The sequence below is a fragment of the Osmerus eperlanus genome, chromosome 9, assembly GCF_963692335.1.
Source record: "Osmerus eperlanus chromosome 9, fOsmEpe2.1, whole genome shotgun sequence".
NCBI classification, from domain to species: Eukaryota; Metazoa; Chordata; class Actinopteri; order Osmeriformes; family Osmeridae; genus Osmerus; species Osmerus eperlanus.
In genome coordinates, this window is record NC_085026.1 from 10,795,520 (window position 1) to 10,821,488 (window position 25,969).

Here is a 25,969-nt window from a genome sequence, read left to right on the forward strand (position 1 = left end):
GGAAGGCCCAAGCTCACCAGGCTAGGTCTGTCTGGCGACCTTGAGGCTGGGGCGTAAGTGAAGCCCTCAGACCCTGGACATTGGCGGCCAGACACACTCTTGGCTCCATTAAAGAGACGTGCCAACTGATGACAGAGGGTACTGCACCACCCAGAGAGGCTTTTATTCTATTTTCCCCTTGAAAATATATATATATTGCATGTGGTGTGACCACAAAAACACTTTGACCAATACAATTGATTAATTTATTATTATTATTCATGAATTGTGCAATTAATGATTGTATATAGATTGTATATCGATTGTATATACTGTAAGATATTTTTCCAATTATTTTGACTCATGCTACTAATGAAAACTAATGAATAAACAGTTATTGACAGTGTTCATGAATAGCTTTCAAATCATGCTCATCGGTTAACAGGAAGATAGCTAGGTCTTTATTGTATAGGTCTGGACGCGAGAAAGAGATGTCCGTTGCCAATGACGATTGGCATCCAGGAAGGAAGCAAACCCATGTTTGGACAAAGTGGTCGATGTCACTCTTGATCGTTTTTCCATGGGGCTCCGCTCTCGACCCCTCCACTCCTGGGCCACTGTGAGTTAGAGCACATCAGAGGCAGAGTATGGGGGTGGAGAGAGAGAGAGAATCACAGAGAAGTAATGAGATTGAGATTAGTAAAGCTGTTCAATGCTCTACCAGCCAAGTGTGCAGCCAGCCTTCTCTCTCTTTCCCTCCCTCCTTCTCTCTGTAAAGCAGCAGCATTCAGAGGGACTCCAGGATCCGTGTGGACTCCGCTTCCAGCTTTTGTCTGCCTCCAGACTGTGGGAATAGGCAGGGTCTGCTTGCCTGCTTCTGTCTCTATCTCTCTCCCTCTCTCCCTCCCTCTCTCCCTCCCTCTCTCCCTCTCTCTCTCTGCGCTCCACTCCGCTTGCTGCAGTGGCAGGGGCTCGCGCCGTGCTTCGACCCAGTCTCAGCGGAGAGCAGAGCATCTCACAGTCGTTTCCCACCTCTCCCCCCCCCCCCCCCGGCCCCCCGCATTTGCACTGCTCTACAGAGGGTTTGGATAAAAGAAAAGACAGGCTGAGGAAGAAAAAGAGAGTGAGGGAGAAAGGAGAGGAAGACTTTCATTCAGCATCTCTCCCACACACGTGTGTGTGATTGTCTCCTGTATTCGTGAGAGAAACCAGCCCATGGTTTTAGATGTCTGCTGCTTTTAAGCACCCTACCAGGTAAGTTAATGGTGTTGTTTCTTCATTCTCTCCGGCATTCTCTCCGTTTGATGTGACAAGTAAACTTCCGAATCCTCGTCAGGGACTAGGAAAGCAGCTGTTGGATTTTTCTGACGGGTTTGCGGTGTGATTTGATGTGTCTGCGTGTACAGTAGGTGTGTGACAGAGAGCTTATGTGTGTGCTTGTCTATGTGTTTAGGGAGTATGCCTAAACAGCCATGCCTATATATGCCTATTTGCGTTTGTGTGTGCCTGCTTAAGTATGCGTGTTTATGTGAGAGAGGAGCAAACAGGTATATGTCATATTCCCATTCAATATGACAAGGGTTATATCTGTATATTGTGTAAATCTACTTTAGGTATCAAGGACGAATGTGGGATGTTATGTTGATATCTACTCTAAACCAGAAGGCTCTTTAGAAAGCAACAACTATTTCCGAGAGATCACTGCAATGTCTCATAAAATCAGCCGTAACACCTTAAGTTTAGAATGTCCTTGCATTGCCCATAGAACATGTCTCTCTGCCTCAGGTCTCATATCATTTAGTTGTGCGTACTAAATCATATGATACTGCAGTGCACACACGGACTAACACACGCACACACTCAGAGACAATAAAACAAACAAAGATACGGTTTTGTCATTGCTCGGTAGCATATCGTGTACTGGGAGGGGTTGTGTGTGTGGTTGTGTGTGTGTGTGTGTGTGTGTGTGGGGTTCTGGGTGTTGAGGGGGGGTAATTAAAAGTGCTGATGGTGCTCTTCTGGAAGGGGAACCCCGAGGATCCTCAGTGGAGTAGAATGCTGCTGAGATGATGAGTACTGTGTGACAGTGCTGGTTAGAGGGGCATTTTAATTCACAAAGTGGGCAGTATCTCACTCTGAGTGTGTGTGTGTGCGTGTCTGTGTGTGCAAGTATAGGTTCCTGTGCGTTTTATGCATGTTTGCGGGCAGTTGTGTACTCTTGATGGTTTTGTGAATGATTGGAGGTATGTCCTTGTGTGTGTGTGGTGTGTGTAAATAATTGCTATTAGTATATGTGTGCTCGTACACTTGTGTGTGCACGTGTCTGGACAGTGTGGATGGGTGCAGTAGCTGTCAGGGTCCTGCCTCTATCAGGGTGCCTTCCCCCCTCCCCTGTGGCAAGACCCTGAGGAAATCACACAACATATCTGATGCAACCAGCCTGTATCTGGTGGCCACAATGTACTGTTGCAGGCCTGAAACAGGCAGCATGCTGTAGCCCTGAAACAGGCACCATACTGTACTATAGCAGCCCTGAAACAGGCAGCATGCTGTAGCCCTGAAACAGGCACCATACTGTACTATAGCAGCCCTGAAACAGGCAGCATACTGTAGCCCTGAAACAGGCATCAGACTGTACTGTAACAGCCCTGAAACAGACAGCAAACTGTACTGTAGCAGGCCTGAAACAGGCAACATACTGAAACAGGCAGTATAGTGTAGCATACTGTATACTACTGCAGTGCAGACTCTTAACGCCATATTCAGCTTACTTCAAACCTTTTTCATCTAACACCAGTCGTCACTGAAGGCCTTGGCTTGTAATTGCGTCATGCGCTACAATTGTCAGTTCAATACAACGTACAATGTACAATGTTCCTTTTCGGAGTATATTCTTATTTCAATTTTGGGACCTTTTATTTATTAAATGGTGCATGTAATACCGGTCTTTAGTACCACTATGGTGTAAACTGACCTGTGGTTGTGTGTGTGTTGAGTGAAGGTACAGAGCTTAAGGGAAAATATTGGAATATTTTAGATCTGTCTCCATGTGTTAGTGTTGGTGTGTGCGTGTGGTAGGGTGTAAGTGTGTGTGTGTGTGTGGAGCCCCATGGCTTTACCCTCTCCTGTACTCAAAGGGCAAAGGAGACTTAAAATCAAGGCACCTCCTTCTCTCTCTCGCTATTTATGTGTGTGTGTATGTGTGTGTAACAGTGCATGTGTGAGTACCTATCCAACATGGATGTACGTGCTTTGTTATGGGTGCATAATACGGTGCTTCAAAAATTCACTGTAATGTGTCCATGGATTTGTAAAATGGGCAGGAATAACAGTGCGCCTGTGCTCTCAATACTAAAACAAGCGCCCGAGTGACAAACAGTCCAGCTACTGTAGCTGAATGCCAAGGCTGTAGTTAAGGGCTTGGATTTCCATCCTTATTAGCCACCACTCCCGATACTCTGCAGTTCCTCATGGATTTAGCTGCAAGCCAGGGAGAGAGAGGTGAGAGAGAATAGAGAGGGAGAGAGAAGAGAGAAATAGAGAGAGGAGAGAGAGACAGCTCATAAATTTATGTGCAGACTTTGGCGATGGATCAATCATTTTTTATTTTCCCCTCCAAAGCTCTTCTGTCTTAACTCACATGTTACCTGGCTGTGAATTCTGAATACTTTGCCTGCTGGGCCTAACATGGAACAGCTATGAATATTTATCAAGCCCACAATATCACGTTATGGATTGTCTTGTCAACAGCAAAGTGTATTGGAGTTGTTCCTTTCATTGACTTGTCGAGAGGTCAGAGGAACGTGGAGTGTTTTAAGAGGCAGATATGACTCTTGGGACAGAACATGATGTAGTCGCTTCAGTTTGCAGAGAAGACTGATGGCGGGGTTCTCGGTGAATTTGATTGTATAAACAGCGTGTTTCCATAATGGCTTAGCTAGCTGGATTGATGCGGAGGAATGGGACAGTCTGAGTTGAATGATGTGCTTCACTTGGCTCATTTATTTGGATCCCGGCTCGTGTCTTATGTGGTGTAAAGTATGCGTTCTTCAATGGATACCACACACATACATACACATATACGTAATAAATGTAAATATACACACAGACACACATACATACACATCTACACACAAACACACATACTTGCAACGTCGATAAACACAGAAAGGCTTTTTTCCGCGTTGTGGTGGACCAACATCAGATGGTATAACTAGGACACTGACAACCAGCTGGAGGAACACACTCCAAGATAGTCAACAAAAGGCAATAAACTCAACAGTGATATAAAAAAAAAAACGCAATAATCCTAATATTATATAAAAGTTCAACTTTATGCTGAATTTTGCAGTCTGTACATTATCACTGATCAACCAATTAACAGTAATCTAGCCTGCGAAGAGCACACACACTTTCGCTCCTTAGAATTTCATTAACCGTACAAGCATATTTCGGAACACTTGCACCTCTGGAAATACGCTGTGTGTGTGTGTGTCGATGCAGAGAGATTCCAGAGTTAGTTTAAGAGATAGATGCTGCATTGGGTGATGTCATCACAAAACATATCTTTGCCGGCCGTGATTCCCACTCGGCTCTGCTGACCGTCACATGACGCAGCGCTGAGTCAAGTTCTCTGATCCCAGCTCTGGAAGTGCCCCCGTTCAGTCACACTGCGAGTGCATGTGCAGACAGACTGCCTATCTGTGTGTTTGTGTGTGGACGGATCACGCATGTGCATGATTATGTGTGTGTGGGGGGGAGAGGGGGGGGGGGGGGGTTAACAGTTTTGACTCCAATCGGTGTCCAGCTGACTCCATCACTGCTCTAACAGACACACGTATGCTCATAGATACTTGTTCTCTCTGTCTCTATCTTAGACCCACACATACACACAGGCAGCCAGAGAGCTTCAAGGAGTGTCTGAATCCTTCCCTGTCTTGGTGCAGCACTCTATCCCGACGGGGAATCCTGAACACAGCCCAATGAGGGGAGTCAAATGATAGAGAAGAGGCCTTCTCTTGTCTTGCCTCAGCAATTCTCTGTGTGACCAGTCAATAGCCTCTACTGCAGGCCATGTCGATACCAGGCCCCTGACACACACAGATACACCATTCAGGCAGTAAAGGATCACGTCTGGAAAAAGAGGCTTTCCTACATTAGTATCTATGTACAATATTTTCCTCCATGCTAATTAAAAAATGTGTCGGAGAGGAGTCTTAAGATGAGTTTATGGGGTCTGTAGGGGCAGAAGTATAAATGCTTAAACATTGTATATAGACTGAACAGGAGTGTCTTATTGAATGGGTGGCATTAGCAGTAAAGCTTTGATATGGATGCAAGCTTTTGTCGGGATCCTGGGAGTCAATAAGGATTTGAGTTCTTACCTCATGTCATGCATAGTTTTTTCTTCTTTTTTTATCTCTCGTGAGCTTTTGCTCAGGTTCAAATTCCTCCATCCCTTCACTCAGCATCATGGGGTTTCTCTCCTCGTGTTGCCATGGAGACATGGCCAGGCAACGTTGGGAAATGTGCTTCGCGCATTTCTCCCTGTGTACCATGCCAAACCACGCTACATCACAAGACTTAGCCATGCCAACTGTTCCTGAGCGTGCGTGTGCCTGTAAGCATGTGTGTGGGTGGGGAACATAGCGATCGAGGAAGACCAAGAAAGGAAGACACCCAACCTCAGAGAGAGCAAGAGAGAGAAAGGAAGCGAGAAGGAGAGAGTGATGAATAAAGAGGGACGAATACAGTAAGACTGAAGAGTGAAGGAGAGATGGAGAGATCATGAGATTCCCATGGTCTCATCTGGTAGGATGAGTGTAGGCTGTGTGTGAGTGTGTGTGTGTGTGTGTGTGTGAGGAACAGACAGGACGGGGTGTGTGGACGGGGATGCCGCATCAGTGCAGCTTATTTGCCTACAGCTTGATCCAAGGGCATTCTAATACACTTGCAGACTCTGCTTATCGCTGATTCACCTACCTTAATGCCAACTTCTATCACACACTCACACACAGACACACAAAAACACATCATTCAAAGTCTTGATTTATAGACTTAACAGGTAGTATGAGGAATATCGACAGCAGGAGGAAACGTTTAACGAATACCTTTGTAGAACTAGGCAGTAAAACGTTTTTGAAGCATTGGCCAGAAGATCAGTTAGATGAGACTAACAGTTGTGGGTCACTTGTGGCAAGGGCTTGTGTTTACTGTGAAGTGAATCCAGTTGTTAAACATCCACTGAACCCAAGGCATTGGCGTAGCCACACAGCACGACACTCTGATCGTACAACTCCTGCCACTGCGTCACCGGTCCCCACGGAAACGCAGACCTCAAAGACTCATTCTGTTTTCCCCCCGTTTGAATTTCGGCCGTGACTCAACAGGAGGCTCAACAAAGGACACGTGTTTTGGAGGGGGTCATCACGACTGACTCAGCTTGTGATGCTTCAGTTCTAAGTGAGGAGAGGAGCATCTTCACAGCACCACCAAACAGGCCTGTGGACTGAAATCTTCAGCTTCCTGCTCAAGATTTCTGTCTGGAAGGGGGGGGTGGATGGAGGGGTGGGAGTGGAAGGGGGAGTGGATGGAGGGGTGGGAGTGGAAAGGGGGGTGGATGGAGGGGTGGGAGTGGAAGGGGGAGTGGATGGAGGGGTGGGAGTGGAAGGGGGGGTGGATGGAGGGGTGGGAGTGGAAGGGGGGGTGGATGGAGGGGTGGGAGTGGAAGGGGGGGTGGATGGAGGGGTGGGAGTGGAAGGGGGAGTGGTACGAGGGGGATGGAGGGGCGGGACCGGGGTGGGACTTGCTAAAGTACCCTGGGAGCCAAGGCTGACCAGGACCAATTTGAAGGCAAGTGGTGTAATATTGAGACAGACACCTCAAGGCAATAACGTCTGTAGCTGTAAAAGCAGCAAGTGTTTGGGGGGGGTGGAGTGTGGGTGTGTGGGCGTGTGTGTGTGTAGCACTGACTTGGATTATTCTCTACGCTTTGCAATGACAGCAGTAGAGAATCCTCTCCTTTGCCAACAGAATGAGTGATATCCCACCATCAGCTCCTATCTGTTTTCCTAACCTCAGCAGGAACCAGCCCTGGCCTTTGCTCTCCCCCCTTCAGTTCTGTGGTCCCTCCGGAAGACAGGGGGTGAGTTAGAGACCTAGGCAGCAGGCGGACAGTGCAGAGAACACAGAGGTGACACAGCAGGGGAGATGCAGTGACAGATGGCTGTGACCTCGTTGTTGTCCTGGACAAGCCCTGTGGGAGGGTCAGGGGTCAGGCCACGGGGTCAGCACGTGGATGTCGGCATCAGCTGTGTGTGTGTGTGTCTGCGTGTGTGTGAGTGTGTTGGTGTGCGTGGGAGCAATGTGCATGGCGTGTGTGTGTATGTGCGTGTGTGGGCATCGAAGAGCGCTGACCCTGGACTGTGTATGACACTGACCTTCCAGTCCAGCCGCGGCCCAGAGGGGACACGGGTGGTGAGGGAGTGGGTAGAGAGCAAGGGAGGTTACTACCTCCCAATCTCTCTCTCCCCTTCTTTCTTTCTGTCTGTCTGTCTGTCTCTCTCCCCCCCTTTATTTCTCGATGTAATTCTCTAGCATGAAGCTAGAGACTAGAGACTAGAGAGAGTACTCTCTCCCCAACTCCACCCCCGCCGCCCCCCCCATTCCTTCCCATTGACCGCAGGATCCTGTCTCTCACCTGTTTACCTAGCGTGTGTTTCCCCCTGCGCGACGGCGCAGGGGGAAATAGCTGCACAGCTCAGTGCAGCTATTAACATCTTGAAGAAATACCACAGTTAATAAACTGTTGCGTACGTCGATCCGGAGCACAGACAGGGTGTCGCAAGGTGCAGAGATGACATCAGTCCAACAGATTGCACAAACAACAGCTCCCCCAGAATGGTTTGAATGTCTTCTGTAAGAGCTTCTCACGCATCTCTCCTCATTCCCCACAGCCTCACGTGACGTCAAAACTGACAGGACATGCAAGGCAGTCTCTTTTCCCAAAGCCTTGCTCCAACACTGAGCATGCTCTCAGTTCATTAAAGGATGAGTCTTAGCAGCTTGTTCTGTATTGTGCTGTGCTGGGCAAAGCTGGGTTGGGTTGGACTGGGCGGAGCTGTGTTATATTGTGCTGTGATAGGCTAGGCTGTGTTGTTCTGGTCTGTTCTGGGCTGTGCTGGGCTGTGCTGGTCTGGGCTGTGCTTTCCTAGTCCTATCTCTGTGCCATCCCAAAAATACGCTGACATGAGCTTGCTGCACAATTCATGTTTGCAGCATAATGTGACATGGATACTGTATGTCTGTGTACTGTTCAGTGGGATGATTAGCCTGATGAATAAATAGTCGTATCTACAGGGGGTTTACAGTTTGAGTTGACAAACAGTTCATATCAAATGAGTTGGACTGGATTTTTCAAGATTGATTTTGCCATTCACCAAAGTGGAATGATTATTATCCATCTGAAAGATTTTTTTTTAAAACAACATAAAAAACAAACACAAACAAAATTACTTAATGAAAAATATTATTTCACATAGATTCTGTGTATGCATTGGTTAACCACTCCAGAGTGCTTTAGGACTGAAGTTACCACCAACAAGTATTTGCATCATCTGCTGGCTGCAGAGACAGTTAATGCATTCAGACGCCTCTCTGCACAAGTATCCTTCTCTCAACTCATCTGTGAACTGCCCGTGCCAATGGCATGCTGGGAGATAAGAGGCCAAGTGTGTGTGTGTGTGTAAGAGGCATTATGCTGTGTGTGGGCAGGAGGGGGGGGGCCCACTGAGCAGCACATGTCTACATCACTACCTAGAGACACTACTAAGCACTAGCGGCTGAGAGCCATCGTGGAGCAGTCTGCTGGAACACTGGAGAAGGCCGTGTTTTCAACTAGAAAGACCCTTTTTCTTCTATGTGTAATATTAGCATTTTATTCAGCCAGACATGGTCCAGTAGTAAGTAGATAGGATCAGGACTAGACAGCCTTGCAACTCTCACACACTTTATGAAACATATGCATTTTTGATTATTTAGTTTAGAGTCTTCCAAGCTTTATCTAGATTTAAAACAATGTAATCAATTAAAACAGACTGACACACTAAGCCTGTTTGCATCAGTTAACACCTCGCAGCATGAAATCCTATGGATGGACCAAATACTTAAGGATATTTAGGAACGAAGTGCATAGCTGATCTCTTCTATGATGTCTTCACTTCACTCTTCGCGTTTGTTCGAATGTGATGGCATCACAACAGATCAAACATGAGGATATGTCTCTGATAAACAATACAGGATCACTCTCTCTTGTCCTCATAGCCCGCACACCTTCACCATATTGTTAGATTGTTATTGTTAGAGAGAGAGAATGAGAGCTTCTGGATAGAAGGGCTTGAAACACTGTGGAAACGACAGAGCAGGACAGAGAGGAGATCTCATATCAACTGTTCACCGTCACCCTGGATACACTGGTTGTGGAAGGCGTTAGTTTGTCACCTTACAGCTAAAGTGGATGTAATGGATTTTATTTTAGGCATTTTGCTTTTTACGGCTTTGGTTTGTTTTTGCACTTTCGGTGAGGTTCTTTCTCACACAAGATTATCGATTTTTGATATTAAATACAAGTCTCAATGGAAGATAACAGTGGTTAAGCAACAGTGTGCTCAGAGTGGCTCCAGATTCCGACACACAGCACTTTCCTCCTCCTCGTTCTGCTGTTACATGTTCTACAACTCCAGTATGCTACATATTGTACGGCATCCTTTTCTGGGAGTGATGACTTGACACAGCACCACTCCTAACAGAACAGGAAGCCCAGCCTGAGTGTCTGAGCAACTGAGTGGTGTACTTTCTAGTGTAAAGGAGCACATGGGTCACATGATATGATTTCATTAAGCTCCAACAGTGAGATCCGTTTTATTGTGGTTGCCTGCAAGGATCTGATTTCATCACAGTGTTGTCAATTTAAGTTGGTATACACTGACCTGTTCCCCATTCCCTGGTGTTCAACTAAGTGTTTATTGCAAGGAGCTCTTACTGGCGGGCAAGGCGCCCAGACAAGTGTATAAAGATTTCTGCACAAACCTGTCAATGTCAATCTATCTGTCTGGACTTGCAGATGTGTTTCTGTGTGAGTGACCCAACAAGTCCCATTAGATATGTTGCTATTTATAGAGTGTTTGAGGTTAAATGTTGTGTTAGCGTTTGAATTAGATTGAGGGTTTGGGTAAGGAGTGAGGGACAGTTTTAGGGTTTGGAGCTAGGTTTAGGGTTGTTGGTAAGGTAAAACTGGATTGTGAATGGGACTGAAATGTGTCCCCACAATGATAGCAATACACTCCTGTGTGTGTGTGTGTGTGTGGGGGGGGGGGGGGGGACATTTCCCTTGTAGGGAAATGTTCTTGGGCCCCACAAACTGCTATTTGTTGTTGTTTTTAAGGGGGTTAGGGTAATTTGTGCTAGAATCTCATTAAGGGTTGAGGTTAGGATTATTGGTTAGGGATAATGGGAATGGGAGTAAATTGACACCTGGGTGTGTATGTCCCTGTTGATATTATGTGCAGAACATTTGGCTCACTGTATTTAAATTGATGGACAGAATGTGTGTGAGATTGAAATGCATCCTTAACCCTGATTGAGCATTGCATTATTGGCTAGGTCTAGACAAATAAAGATGAAATGATATTCTTGAAGACCACACACACGCATACGCACATACACACTAAGCAAATCATCAGTTGTGTCAACCCAGCCCCCCCCCCCCCCTACGCCCCTCCCTTACACACACACATCCCAAGAGCCAAGCGCAATGGCTTTACTGCCTCCAATTCATTAAAGCATTGATTGGAGTCATATTTCGGAGCGCTGGGCTGCAGATGCAGATTGATGTGCCAGCACTGGCTGACATGGCACACACACAGGGCTCTATGCGTCCACCACTAATAAAATAAGCCAGTGGCACTGCCAGTGCATGATGGTTTTCATTTGAGGGGACGTAAATCACGGGTTTTGTGGGAAAGCACAGTGGGTTTCTCTGAGCATGGTGTCACCGCTTGCATTTACCCTGATTGGGTGGAGTGGTGCGGTGCTGCTCGGTCGGCCGAGGCATTAGACAGCACGTGTCTGCACTGCTACAGAGCACTGCTTCACGCACGCCTGGGCTCGTGCCTTCCAGTCAGAGCAGAACGAGAAGGTGGGTTTCTCTGAAACCACAGGATATCCATTCACAAACACTGGAGAGGAGAAGGAGAATTAGAGTTGGAATCCGTTGCGCACATTTACCTTCAGGATGGGTCAGTACCCTTCAAAAGAAACATCTTCACCATGGTGGCACTTTTCTGTCTCTCAAGATCATCGTGCATGAATTAATCAAATAAATGCTGCTGTGAAAGTCACCAAGATTGGAGCATTTCGTTGCTATCAAGATATATAGGCCTATTGATGGTTTTATGGCATACTTTGTAGAACCATTGGACACTTAAACCTCCCTTCATTTTCCACTTCAAATATGAAGCAATACCGTTTGCAGATGGGATCAGAGTTTGGGTGACACGGACAGACATGTCCAATGATTTCCAGCTCTTTAATCTTCCACACTCATTTGTCTTGTCGTCCACCTGGGGACAACTAATAGTGATGAGACCCTCCATTTTGATCTATTTCTGCCACCATCCTTGAAATAAACGCCAGAGCCCGAACCCCAGTGAACCAGCTGTGGAAGTCTGACACATTTCTTACCTTGTCCACGTTCTGCTAAAGGCACCCTCAATCTTGTTGTAGAGAGGCACAACTACACACAACACTATCTTGACTTTCTCTCTCCATCTATCTTTCTCTCATGCTCTCTATTTCTCTTTCGATTCTTTCTTTGTGCCAACAGCACACCAATCTCTTGTCGGCACTTTGAGAACAACACACCAAGTTTGAGCATGAGCACATCAACACCCCAGATGCTACGCTCTGTTATCTAGCACACAGGTTTGGTTCAGTTAAATCATTAGGGAGTACAGCTCCTGTGTCTCTCCAGACAGGATGAGTTATGAACAGCTGCCCATCCACTTCTATCATGACAAACCATGAGAGGAGTCTAGCTTCACTGTGTAGATACAGTGCAGATGCTAGAAACAGTGGGGGTGGCTTGTGTAACTGTGTGAGCATCTTGTGTCTATTCACAGTAAGGTTGCCAACCGTCCCGAATTGTCCGGGACATCCCGAATTATGGGTGATTTTGATTTGTCCCGTCAGGGACAGCTCCAGTCCCGTATTCCAATCACAGCCTCACCGGACAATAATAGGCTACTGTAAACACGCCAAAACTCACGCAAACGTTGCTATGGGACACGGTTGTTGCTTGTTGGTGACAGTGTGTGTGAACTGGCCACTGGTGAGGTGAGCATTATTGTGTGTCAAAAGGAGAAACTTGTAATAATTATGACTATTACTTTGAACAATACATCCACGCGAGTAGCTATTAGTGGTTTTCCAAAATTACACTGAAATGATAGGTTTATCATGGTATGGCTAATGAAAGCTTGCGATTTCCGTTATTGTTTTTCAGCTGTTGGTGCGCACGCATGTGCGTGTGCACACCTGGAAGAAAGTGTCCCTCATTTGGGGTTGAGAAAGTTGGCAACCTTAATTCACAGTATGGCAAAGTTCTTGTTGTTTTACAAATGAAATGCCTGCCAGTTTTCAATTGTATGCGTACAACATGTTGAAGGTTAGGGATATGCCTACTAAAGGTCTTTATTCTGTCAAAATGTAATCTTCCAACCCTATTCTATGTTTTTAATCAGTTTTACTGCAGGAGGGCAAGTTGACTAGAGGTATCCCTTTCTATAGCAACCGGAAGTACGCATTCGCTGTGAGACTGACGCATTATCACGAAAATCACTTCCATTAAGCAGGCCTTACTCTGTCATATCCGCCTGTGTTTCGTTCTGGCTGCTTCCATAAAGACTGCCAGCTGTTATAAGGCTCTTTGGAAAACAGGTATTCACCGAGGCTACTCCATACTGTACTTGCTATCTAGCACTTAGTCATGGCTATTTAAAGACAGGTTTGATTGAGTTCTAATGCTGTCTGATTGTTAATAAGAGCTCATTAGAAAGTACTCTTGCTCCAAGGTCAGTCCTAACAGGTTTTAACTGGGATTTCTAGGTGCTTTGTCCGTCATATGGAGTGGTTTATCATCAGCTTTTAAGCTATAGAACAACAACAGCAAACCAGTGCAAGTACTGCAATGTTAGTAATTGGAGTGGTATGAATGTGTGAGACAGAATGAAAGAGAGAGAGAGACGAGAGAAAGAGAGACAGGAAGAGACAGCAAGACAGAAAGATAGGGAAAGAATACGTGAAGGGGGGTGGAGTAATGAGTGTGTGTGTGTTTTTTTTTGTGTGAGTTGTGAATGTGTGTGTCTGGGACGTGGGTGGGTCAGGCTCATCTGGGGATTCCATGGCTGGTTGCACACCACTGACCCTCGATCCGTGGGGCCGTATCCGTTGGATATGGGCAGAGCCATGGCTGTGGGTCCCACAAGATAATCAACATGAAGTTGCGGCTCACACCGAAGCGAGTGTCCATGTTTAAAACCACCATTCGACAACCTGTCAGCGTGTTAGCCACAATGACACCACAGACACAGTGGTTTGTGCCAGGAAGAAACCTACCATACATGATGAGACTTTAAAACATGAGATGTTTTTGTTTGTTTACTGCATTTATCTGCCCCTGGAATAATATGTCATGTGTATTGATATTTACATCCTTCTCATAAAGGAATAGTATTCATGCTTTAATACTAGGGTTGAGCAGTAATGGGGCCCAAGCACCACCCCAGGAGACAAATGGAAGGGATTAATGGAGAAATATGATGTGGGCAGAGAAGAAATAGCACACACACTAGCCCTTCCCTCTGGACTGGAAGTGGGCCGCATTAAGTCAAATCTGGGGGACAGTAGTGAGGGCGTATTAGCATGATGCATATGCATAGACACTCCCAGAGTAGGGAGGAGGCAGTAGGAGAGGAGGAGGAGGACACTGCACCCAGACTGGTCCAAAAACACCTCTCTCTCTATCTCTCTCTCTCTCGCTCTCTCTCTCTCTCTCTCTCTCTCTCTTCCTCCACACATTGTCATGGCAACGGAATATCTTCAAACGCAGTCGAGCTAGCTGGTGTCGTGTGCGTTTATGTGAGCATGTCTGAGAGAGAAAGAGAGAGAGAGAGAGAGAGAGAGAGAGATAGAGGAGAGAGAGAGAGAGAGAGAGAGTATGTGTGTGTGGGCAAGTGTGATGTGTGTTGTGCAATGTGTGTTTTATATTCCATCAGCGCTATCTTCCCTACTTCTAAGATTCTAGGTACTGTCTGCAGTTGTTTTTTTTATCAGTCATGGTTCCTCTCTCTTACTTTCTCATCTCTCGCGCTCTCTCTCTCTTTCTGTCTCTCACTATTTTTATCTCACTTTCTCTTCCTATGTTTTCTTGCTCCCTCTCTCACTCTGTCACACACTCTGTCTATTACTCTCTCTACCTCTCTCTCTCTCTCTCTTAGTCCACCTCTCTCAATTCAACTGGTTGAGTGTAATCTTAATACTGCTAATCTGCCGTACCATACAGCATAGCAGAATGAGCTGTATGGCCCTGTGGTTGCTAGGCTACGTGAGGACAAGGGCTGCCATGGAAGATTCCCTGAGCTGTGTTTAACAAAGTGTCCTCTTTAACAGAGTGTCTTCGTACACAGCTCTGTCAACACGCTAGCTACGTTACACTAATATAACAATGCTTTTATACAATTGTGGATTGCTACAAGCAATAAATATTGATAATTTCTGTGTGTCAGGTGTCATCAATTAGCAGACTGTAGCTAACATGTTGTACAGTGCGATGCATTGGCTGATTGCAGTTGTTCTCAATGGATATAACCCATGATGAATAATGAAAAAATGGAAAGCCAGTGGGAAATACATTGGTTTTAAGTAGGCTAACGCTGTAAGTGTTTGGCCCTCCCCTCAGGAGCGATGTGTTTCCTTGGTAAATAAGGTGAAGCTGCCTCAGCGGTCTTTAAGTTTGGCTTCTGCATCGTAAGCATGTCCTTCCTCAGCTTCCTGGTTCCTCAGGGAGATCCTCTATTGGGGCTGGTAGTTACGTCCTGCATGGATGTGGACCCCAAACAGGCTCCGCTGTGCCACTATATTGGGTCAAACTGTATCTGGGCTCAAACCATACATATGGATATATCTATATATGCTCTTTTTCTCCCTTACAAGTGTACAAACAATACCAGCCCAACAGCATGCATGGCCATCCCCGCTACACCATGAACAACCAAACAGCTGTCCCCCTACCGTCGACACAGACACAAGCCCCGGCACACGATCCAAAATGGCCGCCGAGGGAAAGGCTGGGAGCAGGTGTTAGACATGGCGTACACATCTTCCATTCTGCGTCTGTGGTGGCCCGGCGCCACATTAGGCCCCGTTACTGGCTGCTGCCGCGTCGATCAGGAATAACGCAGCGCTGACACGCTCCTACATCTGCTGCCTCCGGTCCCAGCGGCGCTCGCCTCAGCCAGGAGCAGCAGGTGTGAGCACGCCGCAAAGACGCTCGCCGCCGATCCCTCACGCTTCTGGGGCTGGTCACGCGGAACTGTGCTGTGTGCTAAATGACCATGAGTGGAACAATGCTCAGACCACGCCGCTTGTGACTCCTGACGGGCATGTGTGCGCGCGTGTGTGACTGTGTGGTGTGTGTGTGTTGTGCGTTTGTACAGGATGTCGGGGCTTTATTTGCACACGGGTGTATGACATTGGTTAAGAACTGGGTGTAATGACACAGCGCTAGCTACACCATAAATGCCAGAGCAAGTGATATATGATCTCTCAATCAGTGGAGATTGTTAATGAATCTGCATTCAGAGATTGACTTTATATAAATGCACACACAAGCAAGACTTTGCTAAAAAACACACACACATACACTCTAACACATTCGGTAACACACATGGTGTCTGATGTAAGAATTTCCCTCTGTCTTTGACAGTGTGTGTGTGTGTGTGAGTGGGAAATATGCGCCGTCCACTATAACTCTGTCTGGGTGGTAATGAGAGCAGTGCTCTTCTGGGTTTCTTGCATCACCCAGAGAGAAGTGTGAGCACAGACAGGCTCTGCTCAGCTCCAGAGCAGTGTGAGCACAGACAGGCTCTGCTCAGCTCCAGAGCAGTGTGAGCACAGACAGGCTCTGCTCAGCTCCAGAGCAGTGTGAGCACAGACAGGCTCTGCTCAGCTCCAGAGAAGTGTGAGCACAGACAGGCTCTGCTCAGCTCCAGGAAGACTGTTAACTTCACAGACAGACTCTGGATCAGCCAGGTTTGAATTGGACTAAAAGGTAGTTGGGGGGGGGGGGGTTAAAATGTCTTTCTATATTTCTTTCCATCATTCTGTCTTTCATTCTGTGGTATCTATTTATGTGTGTCCTGTTTTCACTGTAAACAATACTAAATAAGGCAATTGACTTTAATTCTGATGTAGCAGTGAAAGGACATTAGCTGATTTACCAAAATAATGATTATGGGTTTTTAAGCCTCTGTTACGCTTAGTCCAATTCCTATGTGTATACACTACTGTAAACGCTTGTCTTTTTAACTATGCATACACACTGAGGCATCTTAGATGCTATTTTAAGATCAATTATAATTAGAAACAATTACTGTAATCAAATACTGTACACTGCCCACATTATGGAGATGGCTTGTGGCCAGAACAAACCCCCTTGGCTACTATGTTTGTTGTTATCTAAGTTGGTGGCAGTAGATTTAAACCTGCCTTTTGGAAACTGTTGTATTTTGATTTGTCATGTTCCCTTTAAGTATTGGATGTGTACCTTTAAGGGCCTACTATTAGATTAGCTAGTTCAGCTCTGCACAATTTTCTCAAAACGAGAGAGAGAGTTCAAGGGTCAACCTGTCAACAGCAGTGAAGCAGTGGTCAGGTTTTGATTGTGTTCCATGCCACACTCCAAACAACATAGAGATGGAGAGAGAGAGAGAGAGAGAGAGAGAGAGAGAGAGAGAGAGAGAGAGAGAGAGAGAGAGAGATAGAGAGAGAGAGAGAGAGAGAGAGAGAGAGAGAGAGAGAGAATGGATGGGGGACAGGAAGGGATAGAGCTAGCTTGACCGAATGAGAGGGAAAGAGGGGAGGGAGGGAGGTGTTGAGTCCCTCTGGTCAGAGTGTGGAGTCAGGTAGCCGTCGATTCGGGCCATCCACGGGGCAAATGCTCCTGATAGATGTTCCAATAAGACATAAGGGTGTTGGGGCGTGAAGGAGGCCATTAATAACCCAGTCCCCCTCTCTCTCTCTCTCTCTCTCTCTCTCTCTCTCTCTCTCTCTCTCTCTCTCTCTCTCTCTCTCTTTCTCTCTCTCTCACTCTCTTTATCTCTACCTCTCTGTCTCCTTTTTGTTTCACCTCTCTGTCTATCTCTCTATCTATGTCTCTCTGTCAATATCTCTCTATTCATATATCTAACTCTCTGTGTCTATATCTTTCTCTCTTTCCTTCTGTTCGTCTGCCCGTCCATCTCTCTTACTCTTCCATACCCCCACTCTCCCTCATCTTTTTCTCCAGACCCCATTTGTTCTATGCTTGGACTCCCAAATGGGCATTCGTCCAACCCCATCCCTCCCTCCTGCAGCCTCCCCTCCCTCGTCAGTCTGTTTCCTATGAGGTGAGGGTTGCCTCCCATAAATCTGTGCAGTGGCCCTAGAGGTTGATGGAGAAAAGATGCGAGGCTTCATGAGCACCTTGCTTTCTCTCACCTTCCTCCCTCGTCCCGTCCCCCCCCCCTAATCTCCTTCCATATCCTCCCCTCCGCTTCACCTCTCCCCCTGGGAGGTGTTGTAGATGAGCCACGGGGATTGAAACACAGATAGGATTCACACACAAAGCTCATACATACACACACACACAAACAACACACATACATAAACGTATACACATGCATACGCCAGCACACACATGCACATGGACACACACACACACAGTGAGGACATGAGATCTCAGGAGATCTAGGGTGTAGAGTCCCTCTGGACTCTTGGTTTTATCCCAGAGCGGGCTTTGTCCCTAAAGCCATCTGGAGTTTCTGTGACTCATGTGGCCCTGTGTTGAATAAAGTAAACACCAATTATCACTCAAACGCACACACACATACCTCTGGAGCATGTGTACATATGTGTTCATATGTGTACATATGTGTACATATGTGAACATTTGTGCGCATTTGCACGCTTTCAATTAGAAAAGTATGCTGGTACATTGTGTAAACTCCACTGCACAGTACACAATGAGCTCTTATCGTCCGCACACCCGACGCAGAAAGCCAAATGAAGTCACCGCGCATCATCTCTCTCAGCGTCAATGGCCTTTCCTTCGTGAAGGAGCACCATCACAAAGGCCTTGCTGGCGTGCCTGCGTACTCCAGCCTGCAGCCTCAATGCATCCACACACACACACACATACACGCACTCCGGCGAGGCGCTTCAATAGCCGGGGGAAGCTCTCTGACATGTGAGCCACAGCCATCTCTCCAGCTCCCACAAGGCCACTGCCACACGGCGGCAGATGAACGGAGGTGTGGCCATGTCAAGAGCTCCCCGCTGACGGCAGCCTCTTACGCACGGCCATGGCGTCCGAAAGGAGAACTTTAGGGGTGACGCTTCAACGAACGTTTGACAAATGCTCTTCCTGAATACTAACCCTCCGAAAAACTGATGACTCACTGTAGTGTTTGTTTGAGCCGACCAATCCAGTAAGACTTGCCATCTTGCAAGGATGATAGTCCAAGCCTTTGTTTGGGCTTGTGGGGAGGGTCTAGAAATGGAACACACTCCATGCTAAATGTTGGTTGCCCTCTACTTGTAAAAACTTCACACTAACACTGACCCTCCCCTGTCCACACTGATCCTGCTTGGGCACTACCCAGCACTCCTTGTGTCTGTGTGTCTTTCTCTGTGTCTGTGTGGATTTATGTCTGTGTGTTGAGGCCGAGTAGCAGAGTAATTAGCCACTGAACATTGAGTCCTAGCAGCAGGAATGAAAGCCCCCATCAGAAGTGCTAGATCAGCTCCTTGGGGAAAGGGGATGTCAGACGCAGGCTGAAGGATGACAACAGTCAGGTGAAGGTAAACTGAAATCAATGTCCGCCCACAGAGGAGGTGGGATATCAGTGTGTGTGTGTGTGTGTGTGAGAGATAGAGGGCGTTTGCGTGTGTGTGCATGCGTGTGCGTGTGTGTGCTCGCGCTGTACAAATTACTCAGCTTTATTGACTTCCTCTCAATTGTCATTGTGGGTGTGTGGGAGGGAGGACATTGTGTGCGAGCATGCTTGTGTGTGTTCACCGATATGTATGTCTCTTTTAAAAACTTTATTTTGCTCAACTGTACCAACTCCTATTTGATTTCAAACGGCCTTGGCAAAACACGGCAGGCACGCACTTGCTGACACAAATCGCAGATCACAACACGAACAACATACTCACTGAGGTCTCTCCAAACCAAACTTTTTTGGTCTCCTGCACACGGTGACAATCGCACCCTCACCCGTTCTATCCCTGGTCTAACATCTCTTGTTTAAATTAGAGACGTGTTTTCGCCAAGCAGAGACGGCGCATTCCTGTGAAGAGACAGGACGGAGGAGAGCTCATTAGCACCTGCACCTCCTGCACGTCGAGGCGGGGGGGCGGAGGCAGGGACCAGCAGGCAGGAGAGGTGTGAGTGGAGCTGCTAATATGGAGATGAAGATGTTAATTACAGAGGAATACATTATCAAAGAAGCTAGAGAGAGGGGGGGGGGGGGGCTCGGACAGAGAGCTGTGCAGGCGTGATCGTGGGGTAAGATCAGGCCAAGTGCTGTGCGCCCCAAGAAACACCTAGGTTTTTCGTGATTGAAATGAGAGCTGTTAAGTCTACCTTAGTAGAGGTTTAGTTGTAGAATTGAAGGCTCGCGCTCGAGTCCTCAGCTCTTGTCTGCTCTTCTAAGTTTCTCTTTCTCTCCCTTCTCTCTTTACTTCTTCCTCTCCTTCTTGCTATCTCCTTATATCTCTCTTTTTGCTTGTCTCTAAGACTTCACTGCTCTCCATCCTTTTCATTCTTCGTGCTCACATCAGTTGATTGTGCAATCCCTTCGGTTGCTTGGCAACCGCTTACAGCATTTCCGAGAACAGCATCCACATTAAGGCAGCCTACAGGATGTCTCAATAAGGCTTCAGTTCCCAATAGGGAAAATACTGTGTATATGTCTTGTACACATTGTTAAAATTGGTCCACTTTTCATGCTTTGCAATTAGTAGTCAAAAGTTTTTCATTTATTTAAAATAAATAGTCATTTTGTCAACCCGACAATGTACAGTCAGAGTAGTTTGACATATTTTGACCCCTCCCACAGAGTGAAAGATACAGCGATATTCAGCAAAGGCTGAATATAGCTGTATCTTCAGCTGGCTCACTGAACATTAGAAGTATTTATTAAAGACTTTAGTAAAGGGTTAAGTGAGTGAGGGTTGCATAGCAACAATATCAGCAACAGTCCCTATAAAAGCAGCACACACAACACTTTACAAAGGGAATTTAAAGAGGATGGTCCTGCTTTAAATACACATGATGGACAAACTCATGAAACTGATTGCCTGGGCTTTGTGGAACTGTACTGTGGGGACCGAGGGAAAGGAGAGGAGAATAATTAAACCAGTAAATCGTCTTAGCGTTCCGCCTCACATAACGTGCTTGAGGCACCGCCCCTCAAGACGAGGCAATTGTTCGAAGGCATTACTGTAGCACTTAGACTAGCAGAGGAGGATGCCAAACATTATTACGCTGCAGTTCTCACATTGTCAGTCAGTGTTACAGAGCACTTTGCACATCAACAGTAACAGCTGGATTCTGACTCTCTGTCTCTCAGACTTTTTCCTATCACTGGTTAGGGGCAGAATTATTTTGACAGAGATGCAATGTCACTGTGGTCGTATGGAATAGGAGGAGGAGAGGTTGCCTGGTGACAGATCAATTGTTGGTTAGCATGCAAACACCATAATTGATTTATAGAGGAATCATCCTCAAGCTAACCAGCACAAAGGTGTATTTGGTAACTTCCTGGTAAAGTCCTGAAAAAAGTGAACCTGAACACCTGAAAAAAGTGTCATGTCATGTTAGATTGCATGTTCTGTAGATGCAGTATCATAAAAGTCCAGTTTAGAGAGCGTATGAGACATTCCAGTCAGACATGATGCCTTGACAAGTTCTCTGAACTACACCCCCGGTAAGAGCAAGGTCATGGTAGAAAGGGTGAATGGATTATGACTGGGGTAGGAGGAGGTGAGAGTGTGTGTGTGTGTGTTTCAGGGTACCTGTGTTATTAGTTGTCTCTGGCTGACAGGTCCAGTTTTGAATCAATGTTAGCCTAATGAGTGAAAGTCTCTGTGTCTGTTAAGGGCCAAAACCATGTCCTCGGGTCCTGATAAGGTTACACACAACTCATTGCCCTCTGTAAGCATGGCTGTGAGCATGACTGGAACACATACAGTAGTGAGGTCTGCCATACTGCACTCTGCTTTCCAACAACAAGGGAGAAGGTTGTTGTAGATATAATTAAGTGACTAATTGATGTGATTTGGCTTATGAGCCTACATACTAAAATAACAAGGTCCTTTCAGCCTCTGTGCATGAACTTTCGAGAAGGGAGATTGAGAGGGTTGGGGAGAGAAAGAACGAGAGAGAGAGAGAGAGAGAGAGAGAGAGAGAGAGAGAGAGAGAGAGAGAGAGAGAGAGAGAGAGAGAAAAGAGGCAGAGAGAGAAAAGAGGCAGAGAGAGATGAATAGACTTTGTTGTTCCATTGTACTGAGAGATGCATGGTCCCACAGCACTTGAGGATGTGTTTAGCAGAGCTTGTTCTCAAAAACATACCTGCTTGATTTCATTAGGCCTGTGTTTGTTTCCCTTACAACCGATCTGGATCATTGTTTGTTGAAGCTCTCTAAGAGCACAGTGACACAGTGACAGTTTACTTCACCATTCCGACAGCTTGGTAAACAGTTTAATTAGGAGCACTGCAGCGAGCCTGGTTTGTGCGTGTAAATGTACAGCGATAGTATCATCAGCACTTATGCCTGGCTATCATGTTGGAGGTCAGTGAAGCCATGTTTGTGCTTACAGTCACACTTCCAACACATTACCAATGTGTCTTATAAGTGAAAAATAAGGTGTACAAAATCATTTTCTACATCAGAATACATGTTCCTTTACAGTAAATATACTGTGTGAATATACCTAAATGTGTACTTTATACATTTAAAATGGTATCGATAAAGTTTATTATATGTTGCATTTAGTCTTAACTTGTGTTTGCAGAACTATGCTATGGCACGTTGTGTTCAGTTTCACTGGCAGACTAACTGAAACTGTTTCTCTTCTGTTCCATAGTTTCATTCTCTCCTTGAACCACCTTTCTGTTTCTCTTTGGTTTTCGCAATTTCTCTTTTTCCACTTCTCTCTTGGTTTTTACATTGTCATATAATTCATGTTGACTAATACACAACAGTCAGTGCCCCATGGCCACGTTATACATGCATAGTTAGTCCTTCTGACGCTCCCCATCTGCGTTTCACTCTGAAGGGCTAAAGACTTGGAAAAAAGGAGATTTAGACTCTAATTGTCTGTCTTCATGTTTGGATTTGTTTGTTTACAAGGTGTATGAGGGCATTTCAGCATTGACAAGGCTATAAGGGATGGTGTGAGGGGAGGGGGGGTCACTGGTTTTGAATGATGCTTCACAAACTGGGTGCCTCAAAGAATCTCCTATGACGATTTCAGCATTCTGTCTCATCCTGACCATTGTAACCCGCTGATGGTTTGTAATTAATGTGTTTGTGTTTCTCTCTCTCTTTCTCTCTGTCTCTCTTTCTCTGACTCTGGTTTGTAGAATCACAGTGCACTCTGTGTGGTGAGCCTGAAGGTGAGTGTGTCCTCGCCGTAGCGACGCCTTCATCCCCGAGGCTGGCAGCCTCGGATGAGGTTGTGTTGAAGCAGTGTTCTTCGTACCTTGTGGTCTGGATAGCTAGAATATGGCTTTTCTTCCCGTTCCAAACAACCTTAGTTCCCAATACATAGAAAAGCCTAGTCCGTAACTAAAAGAACCTTCCAAAAACATTTTTTTCCCTGTAAATAATACAAATCTGTGTCATAAATGTGATGCTAATGCATCTATTGAATCAAGTCTATCAGCTAGAGTAGATCAAAACCACCTGCCACCTGATTGCCCCAGGACTACAACTGAAGAACACTGGTTTAGAAGGCCGAGCCACTGCTGCTTAACATCATCTTGTGTGTGTGTGTGTTTGTGGAGCTTCCCTGGCGACTGCTACAGAGACCTCTGATTGGCTGAAAACTGCTTAGTCGTCTGCCAAATTGTCTGATTCATCATCATCTAACCTTCATGTCGTTGGTTGATCTTTGCTAACCTCATACTTCAAAATTCTGACCATCTCCTTGTTTCCTGGTGGATCTTATTTTGAGCAAAGGAGCAAAGATATGCATGAATAAGGCTATGTTTTATTTATTTATTCGATTCAGTCTATCTGGTATTGCTGTGTGGGTACTGGGGCAGCCATAGTAGCTAAATTGTTATAACCTTAGCTCTTCCTGGTGCCTGTATGTCCTGTGCTTCCACCTTCCTCCTTGTCCCTGCTCACTGCATAAAGGTATACAGTATACAGCAAAATGGTTTGAATGAGTCTGGCACCATTGTCAATCAGCAATATGAATCCTCTTTCTGTACATACTTTCAAAGCGGTCCCACACACACAGATAAGCAGGCTTGTTTTCCTCTGCCTAAGAGACATATCCACTGTACTGTATAACCTTGTCCAGCATTCTCCCACATGCGTTTTAAGTCATCTAAGCATTTCCTCATGTTTAAAATCAATGTGGGCCCTTGCTGGTCACTGATTGGATTAGGACATAATCAAATCCAGCGCGATAACTGGGTGCCCATGACCTTCCCTTAATGGACGAAGGGTGGGGGGGCTAAGCTCCGAGGGACTGGGTTTGTTTGTAAATCAACATGTGTGTGTGCATGTGTTTGTGTTTGTGTGTGACAGAATATGCACAGTGTGCATGTGTTTAGTGTTGCCACAGCGTTTGTACATTTTTGTTTTTTTTCTTGATGGATTGAAGTGGTCTTAGGGGTTGGTCAGTAGGGATTTCCAGGGTGGCATTTTTAGCTGGCAGGCTGCACCACAGTGATGATGCTCTTGTCACATCTGAATGACTAGGAGGGCAGGAAGGCCACACAGAGATTGATGTCCACCATTGATGAGACCCACATTAGCTCAGAGGAACTACAACCCAGAGTGAACTGGGGTGGGGGGGAGGGGGCAGGACGGAGGAGATAAGAGAAGGAGAGAGAGAGTCAGCAAGCGTGAGCGAAGGAGGAAGTGGATGAAAAGATGCAGAGAGTGAACAAGAGCTTGTGTGAATGTGAACAGCAGAGGCAGAATACTTGTGTGTTGGAGGGAATCTGTAATGCCTGTCCAGAAATATTGCAGAGATATCGGTGACCATGTGAGCCATCTAATTGCAGAGCTACTATGCATAGAAACCACGCAGAGTGTTAGGGTTAATGGGTTAGGGTTGTGGTGGAGTTAGGGGGTTTGGGTTATGGGTTTGGGTCAGCTAACCCTAACCCCATCACTATGAAGAACTGAGGCATGAGTAGCCCCTGCTTGGGCCACCCTCCAACACCTGCTCCTCTTTCTCTTTTACACACTTACAGTATTCACACACACACACACACACACACTTACTCTCTCTATCGTTTACACACACAAACTCATACGCACATTCACACAGGCACCCATACAGCATCCACAAGTTCCCAAATCTCTGGAGGATGGAGGCGAAAGCCGTCAGGACTTATCAGGTTTAGATGAATACATTGACTATAGTGCTACACAGAGCACACAGCCAGGGAGGGGGCATATCTCCTGTTATGTCCCCTTGAGGGGGATTGTGGGACCGTTATCAGTCTTCTCCCATCATGCCAGGCGCTGATCAGAGGGATTTAGAGCCAAAAGACTTCCCATTAGGAGTCCAGTATCAACTCAGTAGCCACGGCGTCGACAAGGCAACAAGGTCAAAGCGATGCACATTGTGTGTTGCACTTATCGGAGTGTGGGTGAGTTACTGGTATTGAAATAGACCGAGTGGAGATGAATGTGCATTATGTGACGATGGTTTGCTCATGGAGTCTCCCGCATGAAGCAGAGGGGAGAAAGTCATAATCCTGAGCCTTGGTTCACCTTAAACTGATTGTCTTCTATCCAGCATCCACATACCTGTCTGTGCAATTCATTCTCAGCCTTGCCACTTCCTGAAGAAACACATCCACATGAAGCCTTCCTTGTAGAAAACAGCATGCCTTTTTATTTTAGCCCACTGTAGCTCTATGTTTGGCAGAGAGTAGCACTTAGCGTTACATTATTTCCCACTGCATTTTTTTCCCTTCAAACTTCAAACATTGGCAAACTGCAATCCTGCTTATAGCTCTATTCATGCAGAAACTTTCATTTCCAGATTTCCAGTCCAGAAAATGGGAAGGCTGTGAAATATGGATGGTTAGGTTGTCAAAAAACAAATTATAGTAAATCATTTGAAAACAGTTTGTTGTGTTTGTTCTCAGACATTTCAAGTGGGGATTTCCTTACATGCCTGGGAAATCCAACATTATTGTTTTACCATCCATAACCATCCAATTACCTATTCTGTGTCATAAGACGTGGAATGTAGTGTGACCGTGGTTTTGATTCCAATAATCTATGAAGGATGTCAAGTAAGATGGGCTATTACAGTCAACCAGACAAACCAAAAGTCGATGATGTGACAAAACCGCTGCACACTCATGCACTCATGCAGCTGGTTGAAAAAATGAGAAATAAACAACGATTCATG

At 46.0% G+C, this 25,969-nt stretch overlaps 1 protein-coding gene across 4 annotated transcripts in view; it reads left to right on the forward strand.

Annotated features, from left to right (window-relative positions):
• Nucleotides 1–810: 810 nt before the first annotated feature.
• Nucleotides 811–25,969, forward strand: part of dlgap2a (discs, large (Drosophila) homolog-associated protein 2a) — an 86,670-nt gene continuing 61,511 nt past the window's right edge. For 2 of the 4 annotated variants that reach the window (XM_062469408.1, XM_062469410.1), the window contains exons 1-2: nucleotides 811–1,233; nucleotides 22,944–22,976. The gene's annotated coding sequence lies outside the window, so the exon portion shown is untranslated. The remainder of the gene's footprint in view (nucleotides 1,234–22,943; nucleotides 22,977–25,969) is intronic. The other 2 variants (XM_062469411.1, XM_062469409.1) reach the window with 2 other exon arrangements.